General features: G+C 43.6%; 2 long non-coding RNA genes across 7 annotated transcripts; one reads left to right on the top strand and one right to left on the bottom strand.

Annotated features, from left to right (window-relative positions):
* Positions 1 to 556: 556 nt before the first annotated feature.
* LOC119317628 lies at positions 557 to 26,956 on the bottom strand. Of its 4 annotated transcripts, none has more exons than XR_005153686.1 (6): positions 26,646 to 26,956; positions 26,137 to 26,569; positions 25,551 to 25,699; positions 25,399 to 25,472; positions 25,224 to 25,311; positions 12,415 to 14,410 (listed from the first exon to the last, which is right to left on the bottom strand). It is a non-coding gene; the product is annotated as an uncharacterized LOC119317628 (long non-coding RNA). The 4 variants fall into 4 exon arrangements; XR_005153685.1 differs by having other exon boundaries at positions 26,664 to 26,956; XR_005153687.1 differs by lacking the exon at positions 12,415 to 14,410 and adding an exon at positions 557 to 1,038 and having other exon boundaries at positions 26,137 to 26,956.
* LOC119317627 lies at positions 19,290 to 25,230 on the top strand. 3 transcript variants are annotated; one of them, XR_005153681.1, is made up of 8 exons: positions 19,290 to 21,269; positions 21,700 to 21,838; positions 21,931 to 21,981; positions 23,006 to 23,159; positions 23,399 to 23,500; positions 23,854 to 23,936; positions 24,670 to 24,802; positions 24,889 to 25,230. It is a non-coding gene; the product is annotated as an uncharacterized LOC119317627 (long non-coding RNA). The 3 variants fall into 3 exon arrangements; XR_005153682.1 differs by lacking the exon at positions 23,854 to 23,936 and having other exon boundaries at positions 19,292 to 21,103; positions 21,201 to 21,269; XR_005153680.1 differs by lacking the exon at positions 23,854 to 23,936 and having other exon boundaries at positions 19,296 to 21,269.

The following is a 26,956-nucleotide window of genomic DNA, read 5'->3' as shown; positions in this document are numbered from 1 at the left end:
GGGTCCGCGTGTGTAACATGCGAGAGTACTACTACTACTACTACTATTCGAATCTAAACCATTTTTTTAAAATATGGAATAAAATAAAATACACAAGATTTTATTTTTAAAAAACAATTATTAAAATGTGTCTAAATTTTCTGGAGAGTGGAATAATTTTTTTAATTCCTTTTTTGAAATAGTGAATAATTTAAAAAATTCTGGACATTTGTAAAACTATATGAACAAAATAGTAACAAAAAGAAGAAGAGACCAAAATAAACCACTGAAAATGGACAAAACAGCGAAAAAAATCGAAAGCTAGTAGAGAAAAAAACAAAACAAAAACTAATACCAACAATAGAAAGCAACAACGAAGAAAATATCACATGAAACCCATAAGTCAGCGGGTTAACTAGCTCCGTTGCTGGCGTAGCCTCGAAGATTTATCAGCCGTGGGCAATAAATAAAATCTACCTATTTAAGCAGCATCCCCTTTCAATAAAAAAATAACTGCTGCTAGCGTAGCCGCGAAGATTTATCAGCCGTGAGCAATAATAAAATCTACCTATTTAAGCAGCATCCCCTTTCAATCAAAAATAACCGCTGTTGGCGTAGCCTCAAAGATTTATCAGCCATGGGCGATAAATAAAATCTACCTAATTAAACGACATCCTGTTTCAATCGAAAATAAAAACGTAGTCGTCAAATCCTTCGCCTACCTATTTAAGCAGCCACCCCTTCGTGCTTAATTTTCACACCAACCCAACCAGCCTTCTCCATCTCTCACCTCCACACAACCCCCATGCGGTTTGAGCCGCAGGATCCGAGATGTGGTTCCCGAGCGTCCCCTCCTCCAACCACCACCAGCAGCCCGTGCGAGCCCAAGGCAGGCTCTCCCCACGGCCTGTTTCGCCTCTAGGATCCTCTTCCCAAGCTCCCTTGGCTCCCCATCGGCAGCGCCTGCCCCACCGGCCACAGTGAAGACCTCCTCCACAGCCCTGCCACTTCTTCCTCCTTCTCGTCTCTCTCTCTCACCGTGTCTGAAGGAAATATGCCCTAGAAGCAATAATAAAGTTATTATTTATTTCCTCATATCATGATAAATGTTTATTATTCATGCTAGAATTGTATTAACCGGAACTTAGTACATGTGTGAATACATAGACAAACAGAGTATCACTAGTATGCCTCTACTTGACTAGCTCATTAATCAAAGATGGTTAAATTTCCTAACCATAGACATGAGTTGTCATTTGATTAACGGGATCACATCATTAGGAGAATGATGTGATTGACTTGACCCATTTCGTTAGCTTAGCACCTGATCGTTTAGTTTACTGCTATTGCTTTCTTCATGACTTATACATGTTCCTATGACTATGAGGTTATGCAACTCCCGATTACCGGAGTAACACTTTGTGTGCTACCAAACGTCACAACGTAACTGGGTGCGGTTTGCGGTCACGCGATCGTGATCGAACGCTCTAGATGATGGAGGAGGTTTAGGTGGGTTTTGGGCCAGTTTGGAAGGGTGTTGGGCTGCAACACACACGAGGCCTTTTCGGTCCCTCGGTTAACCGTTGGAGTATCAAACGAAGTCCAAATGGCACGAAACTTGACAGGCGGTCTACCGGTAGTAAACCAAGGCCGCATGACAAGTCTCGGCCCAATCCGAAAACGTTTAACACCCGCACACGAAAAGAGGTAGAAAGGGACACCGGAGGACGTAGGAGCGCCGGAATGCAAAACGGACAACGGGGAAAATGCTCGGATGCATGAGACGAACATGTATGAAAATGCAATGCACATGATGACATGATATGATATGCATGACAAAGACAAAACACACAGAGACAAAAACCCAACAACGAGGAAATAAAATAACTTAGTGTCGAAAACGACAAGAGTTGGAGTACAAATAAGGTAAATTACATCCGGGGTGTTACAACACTTCACCACTACGAAAGGATCTCGTCCCGAGATCTAGGACTGGAAAAACTCCGGGTACTCAAAACGGAGGTGATCCTCGCGTTCCCAGGTGGCTTCACGGTCTGAATGATATGACCACTTGACTTTGAGGAATTTGATAGACTTGTTGCGAGTCTTGCGCTCAGTTTCTTCAAGAATAGCAACGGGGTGCTCATGATAAGACAAGTCTTCTTGGAGATCAATGTCTTCAAAGTTGACGGTGCGGTCAGGAGTCTTGAAGCACTTGCGGAGCTGAGAGACATGAAACACGTCGTGCACGTTTGCAAAGTTGGAGGGAAGCTCAAGTTGATAGGAGAGATCGCCTCTCTTGTTGATGATCTTGAAAGGACCCACGTATCTAGGGGCAACCTTTCCTTTGATACCGAAGCGACGAGTACTTTTCATTGGAGAGACGCGGAGGTAGACATGGTCTCCGATCTCGAAAGCCAAGTCACGATGCTTGCTATCATAGTAACTCTTCTGGCGCGATTGCGCGGCTTTGAGATTATCATGAATGACTTTGCACATCTTTTCTGCCTCTGTGATCAAGTCATTGCCAAGAAGTTGACATTCACAGTCTCTGACCAGTTAAGAGGAGTACGACACTTCCTGCCATAGAGAATTTCGAATGGGGCCTTGCCCGAACTCGCTTGGAAGCTGTTGTTGTAGGAGAACTCGGCATATGGAAGACAATCTTCCCACTTCATACCGAAAGAGATGACGCAAGCCCTGAGCATATCTTCAAGAATCTGATTTACTCGCTTGACTTGGCCACTAGTTTGAGGATGAAAAGCTGTGCTGAAACGGATGTTGGTGCCCATGGTCTTCTGAAAAGAATTCCAGAACTTAGAGGTGAAGATGTTGCCACGATCTGAAGATATCAACTGCGGAATGCCGTGCAGAGAGACAATCCGGGAGGTATATAGCTCTGCTAATTGAGCTGATGTGATAGATTCTTTGATAGGAAGGAAATGAGCCACTTTAGTGAGTTTGTCGATGACAACGAAGATAGCATCATTGCCACACTTGGACTTCGGAAATCCAGTCACGAAGTCCATCTCAATATGGTCAAACTTCCATTCTGGAATGGCAAGAGGTTGGAGGAGACCAGCTGGTCGTTGGTGTTCTGCCTCCACTCTTCTGCAGACATCACATTCATTCACGAACTGAGCAATCTCACGCTTCATTCGAGTCCACCAATATGATGCTTGAGGTCTTGGTACATCTTTGTACTTCCAGGATGGATAGAGAGGAGTGAATTGTGAGCCTCGTTCATAATGACTTTACGAAGGTCACCTTTAGGCACAACAATGCGATTCTTGAAGAATGGAGTATCCTTGTCATCAAGGCGATAACACTTGTACTTGGGTTGACTCTTGGCAATCCCAATCTTCACCTTCTTCACCATAGCATCAAGAAGTTGAGCCTCGCGAATCTGATCTTCCAAAGTAGGAGAGACTTGGAGGTTGGCCAGAAATCCTTGAGGAATACCTTGAAGAGAAGCATCACAGAAGACCTCAAACGGTTTGGATTCATCAGGAGGAGTCAGAACTGGAGCAGTGACTAACTTCTCTTTCAGGGTGTTGAAAGCGATGCACATTCAGGAGACCAAACGTACTTGACGTGCTTCTGGAGAAGGTTGGAAAGAGTCTTCGCGATCTTAGAGAAGTTCTCAACGAACCTTCGACAATAGCTTGCGAGACCCAGGAAGCTGCGGAGTTGCTTCACATTCTGAGGTGGCTCCCAATTCACAATTGCAGACACCTTCTCAGGATTCACCACTACGCCCTTGGCAGAGATGATATGCCCAAGGTAGAGAACCTCATCGAGCCAAAACTCGCACTTTGAAAACTTGGCATAGAACTGATGTTCTCTGAGCTTATCCAGCACCAAACGCAAGTGCTTGGCATGATCTTCCTTGTTCTTGGAAAAGACCAAAATGTCATCGAGGTAGACCAAGACGAAGTCATTTGTGTAGGGGATGAAGATGAAATTCATCATGCGAGAGAATGTTGGCGGAGCATTGACGAGGCCGAAAGACATGACAGTGTATTCATATGAACCATAGCTTGTTCTGAACGCTGTCTTAGGGATATCTTGCTCACAAATGCGAATCTGATGATAGCCCATACGGAGATCAAGCTTGGAGAATACTTGAGCACCTTTGAGTTGTTCAAACAGCTCATTGATGTTGGGAAGTGGGTACTTGTTCTTTATGGTCTTCTTGTTCAATGGACGGTAGTCGACACAGAGTCGGTCCGTTCCATCCTTATTCTTCACAAAAAGAACTCCACAACCCCATGGAGAAGAACTTGGTCGGATGAGACCCATACGCTCTTGAATATCGAGTTGCTTCTTCAGCTTCTTCAACTCTTCAGGTCCAAGCTTGTAAGGACGCTTGCAAACAGGTTCCGTGCCAGGCTCAAGATCGATGACGAATTCAACTGGCCAGTGCAGAGGCATTCCTGGAAGCTCTTCTGGAAAGACGTCTTGATATTCGCAAATGACTGTAATTTGAGAGATGGCATTCAGCTCGCCTTTCTCATTGAGAGAAAACAGTCAAATGTTATCGTCATTAGCGGCAAAGACAATTACATCCTCAAACGAATGAGTCAATTGAATCTGCCTGGCAGTACAATCAAGCTGAGCCTTGTGCTTAGAAAGCCAATCCATTCTGAGAATAATTAAGGTCAATATCCGAGTTACCAAGGACCATTGGGGAAGCCAGAAACTTGAAGTCACCCATCATGATAGAAACATCCGGGACTATTGTGGTAGCCCTCATAGACTTGGCCGGAGAAACCACTCCCATAGGTTTACCCAACATTTCCGAAACGAAGTCATGCTTTGAAACAAATGATCTTGACATGAAACAATGCGATGCACCAGTATCAAAAAGGACTTTTGCGGGAGTAGAGTTAACTGAAAAGTTACCCATAATCACATCTGACGAGTCATCTGCTTGAGCTGCGTTCAACAAGTTGACCTTGGCGTGCTTGGGATTATGCTTAACCACTGCGGTGCTAGCAGACCTCACAGGAGGAGGAATACGCCTCTGATTGAAGCATTTATTGGCATAGTGACCCTTCTGCTGACACTTGTTGCACGTGACCTCCGAGAGCGGACGGTGATACGGAGCACTTGATCTTGGAGCTTGAGACGAAGTCTTGTTCTGAAAGCCTGGGTTGGGTGGGTGGGAAGATCCATTGCCACCTTTGCTCTTTTGCTGATAAGGCTAACGGAACGAAGGAGGCAGCCAATACTTTTGCTGCTTAGCCACTTGAGTTGAGGAAGGAGGAGTTGCATCTCTGACTCGCTTCTTGGAAGCATCGCACTTGAGTTGAGCAGTCTCTTGCTTCATTGCCATGTTGTAAAACTCATCATACTTCTGAGGCTCGAAAAGCACGAGAGCAAGTTGAAGATCTTCTCTGAGGCCATCCATGAACCGATAAATCATGCTCTTCTCGTCAGGGACGTCTTGCTTGGCGAAACGAGCGAGCCTTTGGAACAGAATGTTATACTAGTAAACAGACAAGCTGCCTTGCTTCAGGTTGCGGAATTCCTCACGCTTGCTTTCAACAACACTTTGAGGAATGTGATGAGCTTTGAAGTCTTGACGGAACTCATCCCAGGTAATCACACAGCCTCCTTTGAAATCTTTGTATTGCTGAAACCATTCTGCAGCTTGGTCTTTGAGTTGGAAGGAGGCAAACTTGACAAAGTCCTCAGGCCTGACGTTACTGCACTCGAAATGCTTGCATATATCCACGAGCCAATCATCAGCGTCTGATGCCTCGACACAGTTGCTGAAGGTCTTTGGCTGGTTAGCAAGGAACTAGTTGAGTGTAGCAAACTGATTCTGATTGTTGCCCTGGCCATGATTCCCTTGGTTGCGCTCTTGCAGAATTTGCATGATCAGCTGCGTGTTTGATTGGTAGCAGCCATCACAGCTTGCCATGCCTCCGGAGATGACTCCTTATGAACTGTGGTTTGGCAAGAAGCCAAAGTTGTCGTTTCTTCAAGTTTGGGGCTGTGATGCTTATGTGAAAAAGTTTCAACCCGATAAGCTCGAACCCAAATCGGAGAAATGTGTCTTCATAGGATACCCGAAAGAAACAGTTGGGTACACCTTCTATCACAGATCCGAAGGCAAGACTTTTGTTGTTAAGAATGGATCCTTTCTAGAGAAGGAGTTTCTCTCGAAAGAAGTGAGTGGGAGGAAAGTAGAACTTGATGAGGTAACTGTACCTACTCCCTTATTGGAAAGTAGTTCATCACAGAAACCAGTTCCTGTGACACCTACACCAATTAGTGAGGAAGCTAATGATGATGATCATAAAACTTCATATCAAATTACTACCGAACCTCATAGGTCCACCAAAGTAAGATCCGCACCAGAGTGGTACGATAATCCTGTTCTAGAGGTCATGTTACTAGACCATGACGAACCTACGAACTATGAGGAAGCGATGATGAGCCCAGATTCCGCAAAATGGCTAGAGGCCATGAAATCTGAGATGGGATCCATGTATGAGAACAAAGTGAGGACTTTGGTTGACTTGCCCGATGATCGGCAAGCCATCGAGAATAAATGGATCTTCAAGAAGAAGACATACGCTGATGGTAATGTTATTGTCTACAAAGCTCGACTTGTTGTGAAAGGTTTTTGACAAGTTCAAGGAGTTAACTACGATGAGACCTTCTCACCCATAGCGATGCTTAATTCCGTCCGAATCATGTTAGCTATTGCCGCATTTTATGATTATGAAATTTGGCAAATGGATGTAAAGACTGCATTTCTGAATGAATTTCTGGAAGAAGAGTTGTATATGATGCAACCTGAAGATTTTATTGATCCAAAGGGTGCTAAGAAAGTGTGCAAGCTCCAGTGATCCATTTATGAACTGGTGCAAGCCTCTCGGAGTTGGAATAAACGTTTTGATAGTGTGATCAAAGCATATGGTTTTATACAGACTTTTGGAGAAGCATGTATTTACAAGAAAGTGAGTGGGAGCTCTGTAGCATTTCTAATATTATATATGGATGACATATTGTTGATTGGAAATGATATAGAATTTTTGGATAGCATAAAATGTTATTTGAATAAGAGTTTTCCAATGAAAGACCTCGGTGAAGCTGCTTACATATTGGGTATCAAGATCTATAGAGATAGATCAAGACGCTTAATTGGACTTTCACAAAGCACATACCTTGACAAATTTTTGAAGAAGTTCAAAATGGATCAGGCAAAGAAAGGGTTCTTGATGTGTTACAAGGTGTGAAGTTGAGTAAGAATCAATGCCCGACCACTGCAGAAGATAGAGAGAAAATGAAAGATGTTCCCTATGCTTCGGCCATAGGTTCTATCATGTATGCAATGTTGTGTACCAGACCTGATGTGTGCTTTGCTATTAGTTTAGCAGGGAGGTACCAAAGTAATCCAGGAGTGGACCACCGGACAACGGTCAAGAACATCCTGATATACCTGAAAAGGACTAAGGATATGTTTCTCGTTCATGGAGGTGACAAATAGCTCATCGTAAATGGTTACGTTGATGCAAACTTTGACACTGATTCGGACGATTCTAAATCGCAAACCGGATACGTGTTTATATTGAACGGTGGAGCTGTGAGTTGGAGTGGTTCTAAACAAAGTGTCGTGACGGGATCTACGTGTGAAGCAGAGTACATTGCTGCTTAGGAAGCAGCGAATGAAGGAGTCTGGATGAAGGAGTTCATATCCGATCTAGGTGTCATACGTAGTGCATCGGGTCAAATGAAAATCTTTTGTGACAATACTGGTGCAATTGTCTTGGCAAAGGAATCCAGATTTCACAAGAGAACCAAGCACATCAAGAGACGCTTCAATTCCATCCGTGATCAAGTCCAGGTGGGAGACATAGAGATTTGCAAGATACATACGGATCTGAATGTTGCAGACCTGTTGACTAAGCCTCTCTCACGAGAAAAAAATGATCAGCACCAAGGCTCCATGGGTGTTAGAATCATTACTGTGTAATCTAGATTATTGACTCTAGTGCAAGTGAGAGACTGAAGGAAATATGCCCTAGAAGAAATAATAAAGTTATTATTTATTTCCTCATATCATGATAAATGTTTATTATTCATGCTAGAATTGTATTAACCGGAAACTTAGTACATGTGTGAATACATAGACAAACAGAGTGTCACTAGTATGCCTCTACTTGACTAGCTCATTAATCAAAGATGGTTACGTTTCCTAAGCATAGACATGAGTTGTCATTTGATTAACGGGATCACATCATTAGGAGAATGATGTGATTGACTTGACCCATTCCGTTAGCTTAGCACTTGATCGTTTAGTTTACTGCTGTTGCTTTCTTCATAACTTATACATGTTCCTATGACTCCGAGGTTATGCAACTCCCGATTACTGGAGGAACACTTCGTGTGCTACCAAACGTCACAATGTAACTAGGTGATTATAAAGGTGCTCTACATGTGTCTCCGATGATACTTGTTGAGTTGGCATAGATCAAGATTAGGATTTGTCACTCCGATTGTCGGAGAGGTATCTCTGGGCCCACTCGGTAATGCACATCACTATAAGTCTTGCAAGCATTGTAACTAATGAGTTAGCTGTGGGATGATGTATTACGGAACGAGTAAAGAGACTTGTCAGTAACGAGATTGAACTAGGTATTGAGATACCGACGATCGAATCTCGGACAAGTAACATACCAATGACAAAGGAAACAACGTATGTTGTTATGCGGTTTGACCGATAAAGATCTTCATAGAGTATGTGGGAGCCAATATGAGCATCCAGGTTCCACTATTGGTTATTGACCGGAGACGTGTCTCGGTCATGTCTACATAGTTCTCGAACCTGTAGGGTCCGCACGCTTAAAGTTCAGCGATGCTCGGTATTATGAGTTTTTGTGTTTTGATGTACCGAAGGTACTTCGGAGTCTCGGATATGATCACGGACATGACAAGGAGTCTCAAAATGGTCGAGACGTAAAGATCGATATATTGGACGACTATATTCGGACACAGGAAGTGTTCCGGATAGTTTCGGAGAATACCAGAGTGCTGGAGGGTTACCGAAACCCCCCGGAAGAAATAGTGGGCCTTATGGGCCTTAGTGGAGAGAGAGAGAGGGCTGGCCTAGGGCAGGCCCCCCCCTCTGTTCCGAATTGGACTGGGAGAGGGGGGTGGCGCCCCCCTTTCCTTCTCCCTCCCCCCTTCCTTTCCCCCTCCTAGTAGGAGTAAAAAAGAGGGGAGTCCTAGGACTCCTCCTCCTGGCGCGCCTACAGGGGCCGGTCGGCCTCCCCCCTTGCTCCTTTATATACGGGGGCAGGGGCACCTCTAGACACACAAGTTGATCTGTTGATTTCTCCCAGCCGTGTGCGGTGCCCCCCTCCACCATAATCCACCTTGATCATATCGTAGCAGTGCTTAGGCGAAGCCCTGCATCGATAGCATCATCATCACCATCATCACGCCGTCGTGCTGACGAACCTCTCCCGTAAAGCTCTGCTGGATCGGAGTTCATGGGACGTCATCAAGCTGAACGTGTGCTGAACTCGGAGGTGCCGTGCGTTCGGTACTTGGATCGGTCGGACCGTGAAGACGTACGACTACATCAACCGCGTTGTGCTAACGCTTCCGTTTTCGGTCTGCGAGGATACGTGGACACACTCTCCCCTCTCGTTGCTATGCATCATCCTGATCCTGTGTGTGCGTAAGAATTTTTATGAAATGATTACGTTCCCCAACAGTGACCTCCTCTGTCCCTTTCTGCAGGAGATCAACCGCAACCATCCCCTAGGAGAGGACATGGCGTCGTGCCGTCCCTTTCTGCAGGAGATCAACCGCAACCATCCCCTAGGAGAGGACATGGCGTCGTGCCGTCAACACCCGGCTTTGTCGCCGTCGACCAGATCTGGGCGAGATTTAGTGTCGCACGGTCCCGCCTAGATGCCTCGCCAACGGCTGCTTCCTGCCTTCGATTCGAAGCTCGCCGACAAGGTCCCGTGCAGAGGCCGACACGATGAACACCGGCGGCAGCCTGGAGCGCACGCGCAGCCCCGTGTTGACCAAATCATGGGCCGCACCACTGATAGCCGGCATGCCCTCTGAAGCCAGCCTAACATTGAGCCGCCACCAAGCTTGGCTAAAGCCCACTAGGTGAGCCTCAGCCCCTTGCCCTGCCTCATGGTCTTGGCCCAGGAGCACTCGGTAGATAGGCCCCAACCTGTGTGTTGTTTGGTTGTTCTACACCCATCCGTTTAGGCCCAGTTTGTTGCAGTTTTGGCTCCTTTATAATCTGAACTATTAATAATTATAGGAAACTATTGCTCATTTCTTTACAGGAAAATAACAAAATTTGCATCACAAAGATATAACAAATAACCATAATTTGGATCACAAAACTTTATATTCGGTTTTAGACCAGAAAAATGTGATGAATCTAATTATGCTATTAGTTGTTCATGTTAATTTTTTTGAAATATTGTTTAGGGTAGAATATAAAATAATTAATTAATTTCCATGGAGTACTTTCACGAGATCCTATATAGATGCTTCCCGCCTCATTTAAAATGACTAGATAGGGTAGTTTATATCTTCTCACCCCTTGCAATGTTAACAATATTTAATATTGATGTCTACATAAACACGATTGAACCATATCATAAACGTGGAGTCCCATCGAGATGCGAAATAATTTCGTATCGAACTTCACTTAATGTGTAACTATTGCTTCCCTTGCCATGCCATGCCATTGTATATCATGAACATGATGGATCTTCTGTCGTAGTATTAAGTGTGTATCTGTTGTTCTTTTCAGCGTTCTTTGCTTCTTCGTTTCTTCATGGATAGGACTCAAAGATGATGTGATCTTCGAGCAAAGGGTTGATCTTCTACTAACCGTGAGTACCAGGCAAGGATGATCATTATCCTTGATACTATTACTAGCTTTTCTTTCTAGATTCTCGATGCTATCATATGTCCCGTCACGTTCCAGATATTTAAGTCTATCATGTTGCCCACATACAAACATGACTTCCACCTCCTAGCAAACATTGTTATGGCTATGTTACCGCTTGATTCGACATTTGCTTAGTATCTTTAATCGGGTTAGAGTCCGTCTTATGCCATGTTGTTAGCTTGGTTACTCTTATCTGGGACATCATGCTATTATGTTACTTATATGATATGATGGCATGGTAGTGCACAAGATGAAGGGTAGAAGGCTAGGCCATATGTCTTGGCGTTTTTTTCCATTCAAGTCGCCCTAAGTACCAGGTATGACCATTGAGTCGGGCATGTGATTCACATGACCCTTTGTAGTTGCTGAGACCATGCGTGTAGAGCTGGGATGGTCTCGATACGATGCCAGACAAGATGGTGAAACATGTATGTTGAGGCTAGTGATTGGAGGACAATTGTGTCCATTGTTTTTTTTTGTGACGGCACTATGCCGGACAAGATAGTCAATCTTGCGTGTGAGACTTTGGCATGCATGTGTAGCAGAAGATGTGACAAGAAGGGAATGTAGTTAAACCTTGCACGGGTCCCCAATGTAAAAAAATCATGATAGCCTTTGGCATGCGAATGCCTTAAGTTGTTCCCACATGTTTTTTTTTTCGAAACGGAGGTAAAAAATTTGCCTCATCATTTAATTAAGAGGAGAGTTGTTCCCACATGTTTTTTTTTCAAAACGGAGGCAAAAGATTTGCCTCATCGTTTAATTAAGAGGAGAGTTGTTCCCACATGTCGGGTATGGCTAGGTACGCGATTCTCATGGCCCTGTGCTGTGTGTATAAATGGGTGGCTTCACATTGGAAAAAACCGCATGAAGAAACTCCAACTTAGGAGTTGATTATGACCAAGTCTCAACGTGGCACACAGTCTACCTAGCCCCATCGTTGTGTGCCCGACCAAAGCCCTCTATCCTTTTTTTGCACTCCCTTCTCCACACTCGGACGCCCAAAATCACCTACTTGGCCCTAGACTATGTATTTAGTAACGACCGTGGCTGGAGTCAACCGAACAGCACAACCCGCCAGTCAAAACTGTACGCTATGGGTGGACGTGACACCTGCAAAATCATATGATGGATAATGATACATGGATCTTTGCTCCGACCAGCCCTGGCAGCGTGCGTTTCTCCTTGCCCGCACCAACAAAAAACCAACCTATGGGATCTGGTCAGTTTCGATTTCCTTTGTCCCATCGCCCTGGGTGGGTTTTGGGTGTTTGTCGTTTTCTACCAATCACTGGATGGTGCGTGATTGAATGGTATGCCGCCGATCATACCTTGTGTTGTAGGTCACGGCCGACAGCAAACAAAGTACCAACACCGCTGCTGAGAAAACTCCAAAAATTCCTAGCATAACAAAATGGTGTGTGGGGTGAGCAGATGAGAGGAAGAAGACCACCCCCAATATATATCACAACACCCACGCACCATAATGAACTGACATACTACACCCAGAGGACCCACCCAACAGCGCCTACCAACCCAGGACATCTGGACTATGTCATCTTCTTAATGGCACGGAACGGCCTGTCTTTTAGACAATGTGAAGCAACTTATGAAAAACATGCTTTATGAATGATCCACAAAGAGTTTCTGGTTCCCTTCACGACTATGAACAAATAGGAACAACCACTCTTTGTACATGGCAAGCGCTTGTTCGAGTTGGTCGCACTCAGCCACCATCTTTTGGGCGGACATGCAAAAACACGACGACCCTGAAACCATACTCAGCAGGACCATGAAGGCGAGGAAGCACCCGATCTTGGAATGGTGTATAAAGCAAATGTTAAGGCGCAAGGAATTGAAAGCGCTCGGGGCGCTCGGGAGAATTAGATCTCAAAACACAAATAAAGAAATACCCAGGAAACAATAGCACACCAAAACCATGACAAACAAAGAACAAACAACCACTCAGAGGACCTGCAACCAAGAGAAGGAAAGGAAAGGACAGAGAGCAAGGAGAAGAGGCACAAAAGAACATGTGCATTGCAGCGAAGAGACAACCTACCTCGACCAACTCTGAAGCGCACAAAAAACTAATGGTCCACTACTGCCGCCGGCAGACAAAACACCAACGTCGAGAAAGCTCGAAGATAACCTTGGCACGAACGAAAAGAGAACTGTGTGTGAGGCAAGCAGGAAGATGAATACCACTCCCATTATATACTCGAGCACCCCACACATAGTGCCCACGAGTAACCGATGTAGTACACCCTAGCACCCACCCGGCAGCGCCATCTAGTCGGACGGACCCAACTCGCAAACCATTCAATGCTCCATAGTTCAAATAGCGAAGATAGCTTCCGCTATTGCGTCCGCAATAGCATACGCTATTTCTCAAATTAAATGTCATTACTTTTTGTTAATGATCTAGAAATATACACAATGATCTAGTGTTTTTACAAATCCGCTACATGGACATAGCACCCGCAATATCGTCAGCTAGATGGAACCCAACCTGCTACCAGCCTGCTATCCTCTATTTAAAACCATGCAATGCTCAAACCTTGAGCTGGGTGCATGCGCGTGCTCGGTTCACATAGAGCGACACATGGCCATATGGGCGCACCTAGCTCGCGAGTCCATGCATGCAATAATCAGACCCCGAGTCGGGCCCAAGCGAGCGCCCGACTCATGCTACCAACGACATTGATTGGCTGGCCCAACTCACAAGGCACGCACATAATGACACCTGGACAGATTAGCACACCCAGCTCGCAAGACCGGGCATGCAATGCTCAGAACTCGTGTCAGGCGCACACGCGGACCGTACTTGTGCAAGCGAAGCACTCCGGCAGGGGCCGAAGGATGCTAACAAGATGACCTGGCTCACGTGTCGCACTCGGGGCATTGTGTGAGAGGGCGCGCACATGCACGATAAGAACCACCATGAAGAGGTGGCCCCAGCCGCTCACAAGGCCCACCCGTCCTAGACCCCCAAGGCAATCCGTCTAGTGTGCAGAGGCCTCATAGATTGGATGACATGGAGAGCCCAGGGAGCTAGCAGCATGAGGCCTAGGCACAACGAACGATGGGTAGGGCACTTGCGTGCGGCGAGGCCCCAGGGGTGGGCACTCCAACATCCTTTAAAGGACTAATGTTCATGTGTGGTTTTTTCTCTGGGTAGCAGGGTTAGATGGATGGGTTGTGGAGTGCACTCGCCGGTTGGTCTCATTCGGATGTGGAGGGTTTTTTATACCCGGCCTCTTGCGCCGCTGGCCTTGGTTGGTTTGCTTTCTTCATGTGTCTGGTTTTCTTGAGGGCTTGTACCAGCTTGGGGGAGGGGGTGTGGTCTGGGTTCATCCTCCATGTTAGTGCGGGGAATTCGATGCTAGGGGTTATCGATATCGCATTGCTTCGAGAAAGGTAGAAGATAACTCTAGCCACCTCTTCAAGTGCACATAGGTAAGTTATCCCGCCACAATGCATCTGCAAATCCAGCCATAGTAAAATCAGGAAATTGCCTACAATTAGGTTTTTAGATTGTTGGAATATTAGGAAATTTCATGATTGATTGCAGTAAATAATTCATGACTAAAAAACTGATTAGCATGTATAGATCTTGCAAAAGAGAAGATCAGAACAACAACATCACACATGCAACATCAACCATACTTAGAGACACGATCAGATGACGTCGTACGTACTGTTCATTTGTAGATGAAGTAGTCGTGGATGCTGCCTAAGCAAAGTTGTTGACATTGACATTGGTGAAGACCGGTCGAAGCATACAACGTTGGAGACGATGGTACGCAATGCCGTCCTACTTGGAAGGAAGATGACATGTGGTGAAGAACTTGAGCGTCACGCGTATCGCTTTCCAAAAACTTAATTCTCCCTCTCACAGTGCGGGATAAGAAGGCAAGGCATACTCTCCTGCTCGCCTGTGCACGCCGACATTCGGGATGAAGTAGAGTACAATGGCAGTGCAAGTAGTGAGAGGAGACAAACCCTAACTCGTTTCGGTGTTTCTTTGGCAGTGGATAGTAAGTCATATCTAAACTGACTAGGTTTCGAAAACTTAACTCTCAAGATAACATCAAAAACTTACTGGCCAAGCAATTTTAAAAATATAACGACAAAACAAAGTTCTCCTGCAAGGCCTCAGACCATATTTCGGCTCACCATTCATGCACATGTCATATGCTAGTGCGCGGGCACGGTGAGGCGAGCGTGGTGCTCACTTTCTTTCCTCATACCAATCACTAAGTGTAGTGGGGAGAACTCACTACATAAAGTGGTCTCACACCACGTCCGCTAACAGTATGGGGCTAAAACTTGCACCTCCACTTACCATTTATTCATTGCCCTTTATGACACACGCGCACACACACACACACACACACACACAAAGTTATGGTGTCAAATTATCTATGTGTAAGCATTAATTGCATTTGTATCCTTTTGTAGTACCAATTAATTTCACCATCTAATTTCATTGTGTTTGTTACTATAACTAGTAAATGCGTACTTGCAATACACATTGAAATTATGGAGAAAATTAACTGCACATTGATATTAGATAGGCTACCAATTACATGTTACTTACATAGTGTGGACATTGATATTTGGTATGACATTAATTGCACACTAAACATGTTGAGGGCTCGCCACTGAAGCAATATAGGTCATTGGATTGATAAGGTTTGATCGCCAAGATTTGTTGGATCTGCCCTTTTCGATCTTTTTATATTGATATTGATACTACCATCATGCTTGCATGCCACCTGTCTCCTAGTTGAGACCACAAACATGATAGTTTTCTTTTGTATAAATTGTTGCATCGAGCGTTGTACAACCACCATAAGTTAGGCCTAGTGACAGGAGGCGAGGTGGAAGGAATCCAAGCCAATAACTGTGTCAACAAGGCAGGAAAAGGTAAAGCTAGCTAGATAAAATTAGTTGATTCTTCATATCATCTATATGAAGTTTTTGGTTTTTGCAATTGTATTGTTCAAATATATTACTAATCTATGAATATCCATGAACAAGTTATTTCAAATATCGACTCATCCTTTGTTGGTTCCTCCACAATTTAAGATCCTCTTTGTTTCAAATAATTCTTTTTTACAATTCTAATCTACAATAATTCATTATACTTATACAAATAGAAGTTTTAGAAAGAAGTTGCACAACGATTCTGGAGAAAAATTCCCATTTACGATTTAATCTACAATATTTTTCATTATATGGCTCGTGGATTCTTATATTCTCTAGTGTAATCAAATACATCTCATCACTTTTTATGGTCTTCAATCATTGCCATCATGCCTTGATTCTACTCTCATATTTTTTTTCTGAGATCTTGTGAATCATGGTGGCCATGAATATAGTCGTTCGTGGCCGCTTTGAGTTGGTATGAGACTTCTTAGATTGCAGGTATGATATATTATAGAGTTAAATTTTGCCAGATTTTCTTAGATCACATATCTGTTATAAAATGTTGTTGGATATTTTATTCTTAGATTTCTCAGCCTGGTTAGATAGTGTATCTAAACAATCAGGATAGCAAATTAAAACATGAGTTAATTGCAAAATCAATTGCCAGTGACGTATGCAAATATTTTTTCCCACCATATATACATGACCATGTCATATCTACATACTCCAATCATACCATAGTCACTGGCAATTAAAACGATATTTTTCCCACCATATGCAAATATCAGAGTACTTACCTAAAGAAAATTTTGTATTGATATGCATATACATATGGTTTCAGGTCATACCAAGTCTACAGTAGCATAGAACAATACATACATACGTGTAACATAGTATACCGCACATGCATGACATGTAAGCAAGTCGAGGAAGGTGTCAGCATTTCGGTCAGCAAGTTGGAGGATGCACCACATCATGCTAGGTGGTCTGCCGCGTACCCTCGCACTATGATCCACCAAGACACCATGGACCTCGTGGACTAGTGTGTCAAGTATTTCATGGTGATTACCTCCATAGTGGCCCACGAGGAGCATAAGGAGAACAAGACGAAAATGAGCGGCATGCGAGTGTTCAAAGCTATGGACAAGCTCGACTTCAACAACTATGTAAGGCCCCTCACTGAGTACCTCTACATGTGGGACGTGGAAACAAGCGAGCCATGGCGTAGCATCTAGCTGCAACGGTGCAGACGTCATCACAGCCGTCCGACTCCGCATTGGGTCCACCATCATACAACATCATGGTGCAAGGTCAGTTGCTAGTGGCCAATGTAACGACGACAACGGAGGAGATGCCACCACCACAATCACCCATCTTTGTGTTGGGTGTATCACCGCCATACGACGTCGTGGTGCATGCTCAGGACCCGTAGGCCACTGTGACGACGACATGGGAGATGTAACTAGCACCACTAGTTGTTTGGCTTTGCATGAGCTCAACCACCTCCACACAATCGTGTCCGCGGTGCGTGTGCTCAGATAGTAGAGGTGGCTAACCGAACGCAAAGCCAAACGACCATAGTGGCATTGGTTCCACTCCCCCTCTCACCGTCATTGTCTTCTCAACGGCCATCGACGCCCGAGCTTACACCATACACCGCACGACGACCTTACAACCAACACAAAAATGGGTGGCTATGGTACCTTGCCCTTTGTTGTCATTGTCACATCAACCACCGGTAGCTTTTGTTGCACCATGTTGTTGTATGGCGGTGGACCCCATGTGGAGTCATATGGCTGTGGCGCCATATGTCCCATCGAAGACGGCTGGCGTGCCATGGCTCGCTTGCTTCCGCGTCTCACGTAGCACGTAGCTTCGCGATAATGGGGGTGTACCCAATGAGGGGCCTGTGTAGTTGTTGAAGCTGAGCTTGTCCATGGCTTTGGTCACTTGGAGGCCGCTCATCTTTGTCCGGTTCTCCTTCCTATGCTCCTTGTGGGTCTCCATGGCGATAATCCCCATTAAATCTTTGACACACTGATCCACGAGATCCGTGGCATCTCGGTGGATCATGGTACGCGGGTACATCGGCAGGGCGCCTCTTGCATGATGTGGTCCAACCTCTAGATTGTTGCTTGGAACGTCGACACCTTCCTCGACTTGCATGCGTGCCATGCATGTGCATTATACTATGTTACATGTATATATGTATCATCCTCTGCTACTGACTATGGTATGACTCGAAACTATATGTATATGCGGATAGATATGACTTTCTTTAGATAAGTATTTAGATATGACATGGTTATTTGAAATATCGACTCATCCTTTGTTGGTTGCTACGTAATTTAAGATACTCTTTGTTTCAAATAAATCTTTATTTACGATTCTAACCTACAATAATTTTCATTATACTTACTAGCAAAAGAGCCCGTGCGTTACAACGGGAGAGAAAACATAACACATGCTCTTAACTCAACAACCATCACTCAAGACCACAATAGGTCCATCTTCTTTATTTTTGCGAGGCATCATATTTGTGTTGCCGCTTATCCTCCTTCGCACCCACGCTGGTGATGGCCTCGGTATTCACACAAAACAACAAAAAACGTTTGTTGAATATGGTTAATCCTAAGTCATCTCTCTCCCTCTCTACCCCCTCTCCCTCTCTCTCTCGCTCGCTTTCTCTCACTCTCGTGATGAAAAATCTGTTGTTTTTCCCTGCGACATTTTTCATAGGTATGCATGTGTAGTTATCGATGTTTTCTTTTCCGTATATCGTTATAGTGGGGTGTTTATTTGCAATCCGAATCGTCGCTAGTATGAAAAAAACGAATTTTGCGCTATAAATTATAAGTTTGCTTCCATAACAATATTTTTAAAATATTTAACAAGTAAAATTAACATCATATTTAGATTCCACACATTTTCTAATAAAATTTCATATATAATATGTTAAAATTGAAGTTACGGTTTAAAAGATACAGATAATTTAGAAAATCATTAGCAAATCATTTGGTTTGACTCAAATATATTCCAAAATAATATTTAAAAATACTTAACAGGTAAAAATAATCTCATATTCATATTCTACATATTTTTCTAATCAAATTTCATATATAACATGTTCAAATAGGAGTTACGGTTTAAAAGATATGGATGATTTTAAAAAGCATTTGTTTGACTTACATATGATCCGCGGATGAATTGTCTAAAACATCAGGGGGGGTTTCGAAAAATTTAAAATAACGGTTCGGGTGTGACTTAAATCCGGACGGCGGGTTAATTTCAAGAAAAGACAGGGATTTTTATGTAAAATACGAAAATAACGATTCGTTTTAACTTAAAACAGGACTGCGGGTTGAATTCTCTGAAATAAAGGGACTTTTCTGAAAAATGCCATGACGGACGAAAGAAACCCAATTTGCTTTATTATTATTAGGTAAAGATAAAGATTTGAATGGAAGTCGTAAAAATAAGTTGCGCAATGATTTGCAGAGAATTTTCCATTTACTATTTTAATCTACAATCATTTTTGTTATATAGCTCGTGGATTCTTATATTCTCTAGTCTAATCAAATACATCTCATCACCAATTTTATGGTTTTCAATCATTGCAATCACGCATTGCTTCTACTCCCATGTTTTTCTGAAATCATGTGAATCATGGAGGCCTTGAATATAGTCGTTCGAGATTGCTTTAAGTAGGTATGAAAATTATTAGATTGTAGATATGAAATAGTCTAGAGTTAAATTTTGCCATATTTTCTTAGATCATGGATCTTTTATAAAAAATTTAGTGGATACTTTATTCTTAGATTTCTCAACCTGATTAGATCATGATCTAAACAATCGTGATAGAGGACTAAAACATGAATTAATTGCCAGTGACGTATGCAAATATGTTTTCATATCATATGCAATCGTAAAGAAAGATTTATTTGAACCGAAGAGTATCTTAAATTACGCAGGAACCAACAAAGAATGAGTCGATATTTCAGATAACATGTGCTTGGATATTCATATATTAGTAATATATTTGAATGGCACACTTGTGAAAGCCAAAAACTTCATACAGATGATAGGAAGAATCAACTAATTTTATGTAGCTAGTTTTACCTTTTCCTGTCTTGTTGACATGGTTATTGGTTTGTCTTCCTTACATCTTACCTCATGTCACTAGGCATAGGTTGTCTTTATGGTTGCTGTATAATGCTCCACCACAATTTATACAAAATGAAATTAGCATGCGATAGCCTCAAGGAGGAGACAGGTTTGCATACAAGCGTGATGATAGTATCTAACATCTAAGATATAAAGCCTCCTAGAGTACCCGCCGTTCTGGAGGCCTTCGCGCGCGCGTGATCGCTGGCCACTCGATCAGCTCGCTGGCTCGTTTTTCACCATTGATTTTTACTATTCACTGCTAGATTTTGTTACACCTCGCGTTGCTTCGCTGGGTGGCTGCCAGTGGACCCATATAATCATTGGTCCACACTGCAGCGAAGGGCTCGTCGACTGGGTTCGTGACTCATTGACGCTCCCGGTGAAAAAGCCCTAGATCGAGCGGTCAAAACAGATCACGCCCTCATTGATTCCTTCCACTCCCTCGACACCACCTCCTCTCCACCCGGCGGCGCCCCCTCCTTTCTCCCCACCCGCCTTCCTCCCCATCTGGCGGCGCCTCCTCCCTCCTTCCCATGGCCTCCCGCACCGCGCGCCACCGGCTAGCTGCACCACCACCGCATGCAGCGCCTCCTCCCTCCTTCCCACGGCCTCCCGCACCGCGCGTCACCGGCTAGCTGCACCACCACCGCATCCTCATATACTCCAGCCCACTATGCCAGCGAGAGAGGAAGCTACGGGAGGAGGAGAGCCCATCCCGTGAGGAAGACGTGGGGAGGAGCTCTACCCGTCTCAGTTGCCGGCCGGGATCTGTAAGAAGAGGAGACCCAGTGCTGGCGTCGGCTCCAGCGACGCGGGTTGAAGGCCAGTGCAGGCGAGCGCGCGCGTGCAGTGCGGTGCCCTAGACAGGTGGCAGCGGCCGTCAAGACAGGAGCGGCGCCGCGAGCGACGACCCTTGGTCGTCTTCAGGTGCGCGCCGTCCGTGGTGGCCGATCATGGGTGTTGGCTGGCGGCCGGAGGCCCCTGCAGCAGGCCGGTGCCCCTTAGCAAGATTGGCATGAACTGGGAAGGCAGCCGGTGTGTAGTATGATCCTCGCCTCCTCCAACTTCGTTAGGGTAAGCACGTCTCTGTCCTTTCTCTTCTCCCGTCTCTGTGTATGTGTGTGTGTTCGTCGTTTCTCCTTTCTTCTCTCATGAAGAAGGGGCTGCTCAGTTTTGGAACAACAAACCATGGAGGATATGGGTCTGCACGGGCTTAGAGCAGGAAGCCATGGCGGCCAAGGTGAATAAGCAACACATAATCGTTATGCACAAAATATGCATTTTTGGAAATTATTATTATTTGTTCTTAAGATATCTATAGCATTTTTTCCTGAATAATTAAAGCCATCTACTGTATTGATGATTTGTTAGCTGAAAAATGAATGAAAATGAGCTTGTAGTTTTGTGAATAAGTCTAATACTTTTGCAGTCCGCTTTGTTAGTATCATAAGATTAGTTATACAGTTATACTCCAATATGCTGCTGCTGTAGCTACCCGAAGGACGATGCAATGTTCGAATTGAAAAATGAAATCATAGCATCATATAGTTGCACAATAGATTTCTAATAATATAGAATTGATTTAAACACATCACTTCATAGTGCGCTTTTGTCATTAGACATGGAGGGATATTCTGTTCTAGGAAATTCACTTATGACTACATTCACAGGTTGAAGATGATGGTGTTGTCTTCTTCCTTCTGATTGATTTCCAACAGCTTAAGAACTTGTGCGGTGGTGTCAACCTCTTATGCTCTCAGGGAAAATCCTAAAGAAGCCTTGCTTTGCATGGGAGCTGCAGTTCATCTGGTTGATGCTTCTTTTCATGCTAAAATTATTAGTGTTGTTGTTGTGCTTTGTTTTTTCACTCACTGTACTTTGATTCTTGATGTTTTCTTCAGGCTAAGAGATCGTGCTATGGAAGCGACGAGGGCTGCCGCAGTGTAGACAAGGTCAATATCAGGCTTTATAACCAGACTGAGACAATAATTGCTTTGAAGAATTTTAAAGTGGCTATATTAGTAAGAATTTGAAGGCAGGCTATGAAAGTCAGTATGACAATGCTAATTTGCAAAACGATGCTAAATGCTAAGATTTGACTCTACAAGTAATCGAGTTGACCGTGTAACATGCACCTAATGCGAATTTGCATGTATCCTCATGTCTAGAACTCCAGATTATAGGTTTTGGTGTTCTCCATGCCATTTTTCTCATAATCCCCGAGGGCTACCGATTTGATCTTTTGTTGTTCCTGGTGTACCGATTTGGTATTCTATTTGTTGCTTGATCCTCTTCCTTCACTTTTGTTCTACTATTATTTGGTTGTGTGTCTCTTCTGGTGTCCTGGATGAAAATATGAGCAGCAAATATCGTTGTGGTCTGATGGAGATGCATTTGCCTAGAAACCATTGTCTGACAGCTCGGCCATTTTTTGTGAAATTCTCAACGTCAAATAACTGCGGACCTGAGCTGAGGGTGCTGCATATGGTTTCTGTTTGATTTTTCTTTCCTATGGATTGGAGATTGTCGTTCGCGGATCCCGCTGAATATTTGTGATGTTAAAAAGGAGTGGCCTGATTCATACATTGATGAGATCTATGTTATCACTCTGAGGGATCTGTCGCAACAACTTATGATTTTGTTATTCGTTTTTGTTTTTTCAGCTATATTGTTTTTGCTACCTGGTCTCTGTGTTGGCATCTCGATGAGTTGATAATTTTTTGACTTGATTTGTTCTTTGTTGATGATTTTTGCTTTAAAATATTTCTCCATGAAAATCATACAAGCAGACGGGTGATCGGAACTTATGCCATGTTGATATGTCTACATAATACATGCTTACCCTTGTGGTTGGCATCCGAGAGAAAACATTATCTATCTTTTCCAATCTTCTCAAACATTATTTTCTTCTGTTTTTTGTCGTGTTTGCGCTTAGCTCATGTTCTCCCTCTTAGTTGGAGTTTAGTGTTTTTACAGGACTCGGATCTAAGAGGGACGCCGTGGATGCGGATAGCGAGATGGTTTACATGACTTAGATCTGAGAGGGACGCAGTCAAATGGTCTAACCAAGTTTTCTTCAATCCTCTGTTCTACATTCTGGTTTTGATGCCTTGCTGCCTTTGACATTAAGGTGAGGTCCTCTTCCTCATACTACTGCCTTCTTTCTGAGGCATCGCGATTCCTGGAATCCTTCTTCCGTTTTTCTTTCGATTTGATATTCTACCTCCTGAATGATGATTACAAGTGCATGGTTCATATGATCGAATTGTGATTGCTTGAACAAAAATATGATGTTATGAGCTTTTAGTGCATTGGTTTATGGTTGTGCATTGATATATTTTGATAGTGAAACTCACCTCTTATGTCAAGGTGGGAAGCTTGGCTGATTCCGCCTCCAGTCAGAAGATTAATACATCTATGGTTTTATTTTCCATGCCAACAGCTTGATTGATGATTCCTAATGCATCTCAGGTATTGGTCTCTTCTCCGTAAATGTATATACTTTACCATGCTAATTTTGTGTTAACCGTTGCGTAATATTTCGCCACTAGAGATATATGATATAACCATTTTTGTTGCTTATACATAAAAAGGTTGCATGTGTGATGTACTGCTGTTTGTAGCTTTTTGCACTTGTCTAATTTTTAAGCCATATTCTGCTCATAAGAGAATAATTTACAGCCGGGACCGATTCATTATGACACATGATGTATCATGCACGACTGCTTAACTAGAGAGAATAAAATGATGGAATATTCTTCTGTCCAACCAGAAAAAAATTCTTATAATGTGTTTTATTCATTTGACATATCAAAATACATCAGCATTTAAAGAAGTGGCAATGATTAGCCATCGTCATACTGGTGAATACGCATTTGGATTTATAACATCGAGCATGATTCTTCAGGTACTTGTTTATGCACAACACTTTCTACAAATGGATTCATGGCATCAATAACATTAGCATGCTTCATTCTGGATAATTTACTCATTTATATGCTTTCAAGAATTTTGATTTATAATTTTCATTATTAGCTACACAAAGATTCATACCATACTTGTGTGTGCTCTTTTTTTGTGTTACCTCATTCTTGAAATAGTTCACTTTGAGGAAAGTGTTATCCTTTAGTTGTAATTTGTGACAACTAAACACTTACATCTCAAGAGTGTAAAGGTTCGCCCAAAGAATTAAGTCTAATGTAGCCTGGCTGGGCTTATCTTAATAGTTAGCTTATCAGGATTAACCTATAGTCTATATATAAGGTGGTTTAAATCAGTCTCTCGTACATAAATTTGTTGTGCAAGCCCTGAAAAGGCCAGCTAGAGATACTTCAAGGTTATGGGGCTTTTACACATTTGTCTGGTAATTTGATGTCTTTTAGAGTGGTTCCTTTAACTGCTAAATCCTATGAACACTTGCGAATACTATATGTTGTTGTTGTTAGGTTCTCTACCAGAAATCACTCAGATATCATCTTATTCTCTTGTTCGCTGTTTTTTTGTAACATCTGAATATAGCATAAGCTTATTTTGGTAATGCCTCCTTTTTGCGGTTGCTAAGTTTGATGGTCTTCTTAATAGCACTCTTACTATATCACCTGAATTTCTAATCTTAAGTTTCTACTATTATCTCTCTACAGAAATAATTGTTTCTGGAGGAATGACCATGCCACAGTTGATTACTGCACTAGGACTTGCCCTTGATAAGAACCAGGGAACCCATTTAAACAGAATGATGATTGTGTGAGCCTTTAAATATCGCCAACACATCAGGTACAGTCGAAAACTTTCCCCGTCCCCCAGGCCCTGTGGGCTGCGACTGAACTTAGATTTCTAATCCCTAGCTTAACTTCCTGTAGGTATTGGCATCTAGATGTTTACAACTACTAAAGGGACACCCAAGTCATAGATGATGCTACATCTGATGTATGATTTGAAGATTAGAAGCTGGAGCACAAGGATTGTGTGATGGAGTAAACATTGGTTATATATTTTAGGCGGGTCAGATATTAAAGTGGGGTGCTCACACAACACTTAGGTGGCTTACGGAGATTACTGAAATTGGTTTGTGGGTGTTGTGTGCTCACACCGCACTCATAAAATTACTATCAAGATTTGAAGTTAGTTATGAGCTAAAATTAGTTATAATGAAAAACCAGGAGAACACCATATTAGGTGAATTTAAACCACTTACAGGACAGTGCCAACAACAACAAGAGTGCCATAATAAGGTGCTAAAGCCTTCCAGGTGAAGGACAATGTCAAGAGTAACATCGACGCACCTTCAAAACAGAAAAAAGAACATTAATTCCTAAGTCATGGCACATCAAGAAACACAAGCACACAGTTTACTGTAGAAAAGGCAGTACCATTCCAGATAATCTTGTTATGAGAAGGCTCTTCCTTCCTTGCTTGACCATCAGTGGAGATGCAATCATGGTGCCTATGAGAAGTATATATACATCTCAGGAAAGGCATTGGAAATTACTGCCAAAATACGCTTTTCAAACACTTTACTAACCAAAAACATTGGCATCACCGAACAAGAGCACTCGCTGCAACATTAGATGCAATGCCTGTACTGTGGAACATGGACGTAGAGTAGTACACGACAGCATTTATGCCAGCAAGTTACTGAAACAAAAACAGTGTCGCTCCCCACACTCACAACTGCAGTATATGAGAAACATATCAGGACGCATGTAGAAGAAATTTCATCATAATAATCAATTATGACAGACACAAATGAGTATGAAAAGAATACTTAGAAATTGCAACCCGAGTTATGTAGCCTGAGTAAATTATTAGTCGTAGCATTGCGGACTGTAAAGAACATGGCTTGGTAGCAGCAGTTTGCGAGGAGGAGTTCTAGGCTAACCCCAAGATGATAGTTTCGATCAAGCAAATGTGATAGCATAAAAGCCATAGTAATTCTTTTTATTATTCCTATGCATTTTCTTTGTCATAGATGATAGGCGGAAGTTGCTTTGCCCAAACTATTTGCATCTATATGATAAGGTAACACACAAAACTTTTTCTCACTAATTCCTTTGTACCACGTCATTGGCTTGATAGGGTATAGAAAAAATAATCAGAGAACATTTTACCTTCCCAATAGCGTTTGCTGAAAAGATCAAACCAGCTGGCATCTGGCTCATTAGATACTTGCACTAGCAAATCAATCTCTCTTTCTCTCATCTACAGGCAAGTCACGGCTAACATCATCGAGCATCAACGGCAAGCAACAAGTGGCCAGCAGCATGCAGCGACAGCGGCAAGTAGCAAACAACACCAACAGCGGCGGCGATTTCTCACCCTGCTGTTAGTGGCGAGGTCGGACAGAGCAGAGCAACGAGTTCTGGACAGCGGTAATGGCGGTCAGCGTCAGGAAGAAGTAGGAGGGATCCACGGCTTCGAATCAGTGGTCCAGAGAAGATGTGGACAAAGCGGAGCCCGTCACAGTCCCTGTAGCTGTTCGGTGAGGATGACGACCGCGACGGCCGACGAAACCGAGGAAGGCGGCCTCGGTCGAAGAGGTTCCTGCACGCCGGGGCACGGAATGACCATTAAAGGGACAGCAGGAACAAAAATGGAGCTAGGGGAAGTGGGGAACTACCTAGGAGCAAGAACGCACCAGAAAACGAGGCGATTCACGGCGCCGTCCAGCTGGCGTGCATGTCGGAGCTGGAGGCATGGACGTCGATCCGGACTGAGGGCTGGCGAATCCCGCTGGTTCCTGTGACCGGCGTTGCAACGGCGAGCTGGCGTGCATGTCGGAGCTGGAGGCATGGACGTCGATCCGGACTGAGGGCTGGCGAATCCCGCTGGTTCCTGTGACCGGCGTTGCAATGGCGAGCGGCGGTGCCCCCGGCGAGCTAGACGAGAGAGGGGATCCAAGAGAAGAGGATATGAAGTGAGGAGGGAAGG

Source organism: Triticum dicoccoides, chromosome 6A (assembly GCF_002162155.2).
Source record: "Triticum dicoccoides isolate Atlit2015 ecotype Zavitan chromosome 6A, WEW_v2.0, whole genome shotgun sequence".
Lineage (NCBI taxonomy): Eukaryota > Viridiplantae > Streptophyta > Magnoliopsida > Poales > Poaceae > Triticum > Triticum dicoccoides.
Note: the sequence above shows the minus strand (reverse complement) of the source record. Positions and strands in the feature narration are given on the sequence as shown.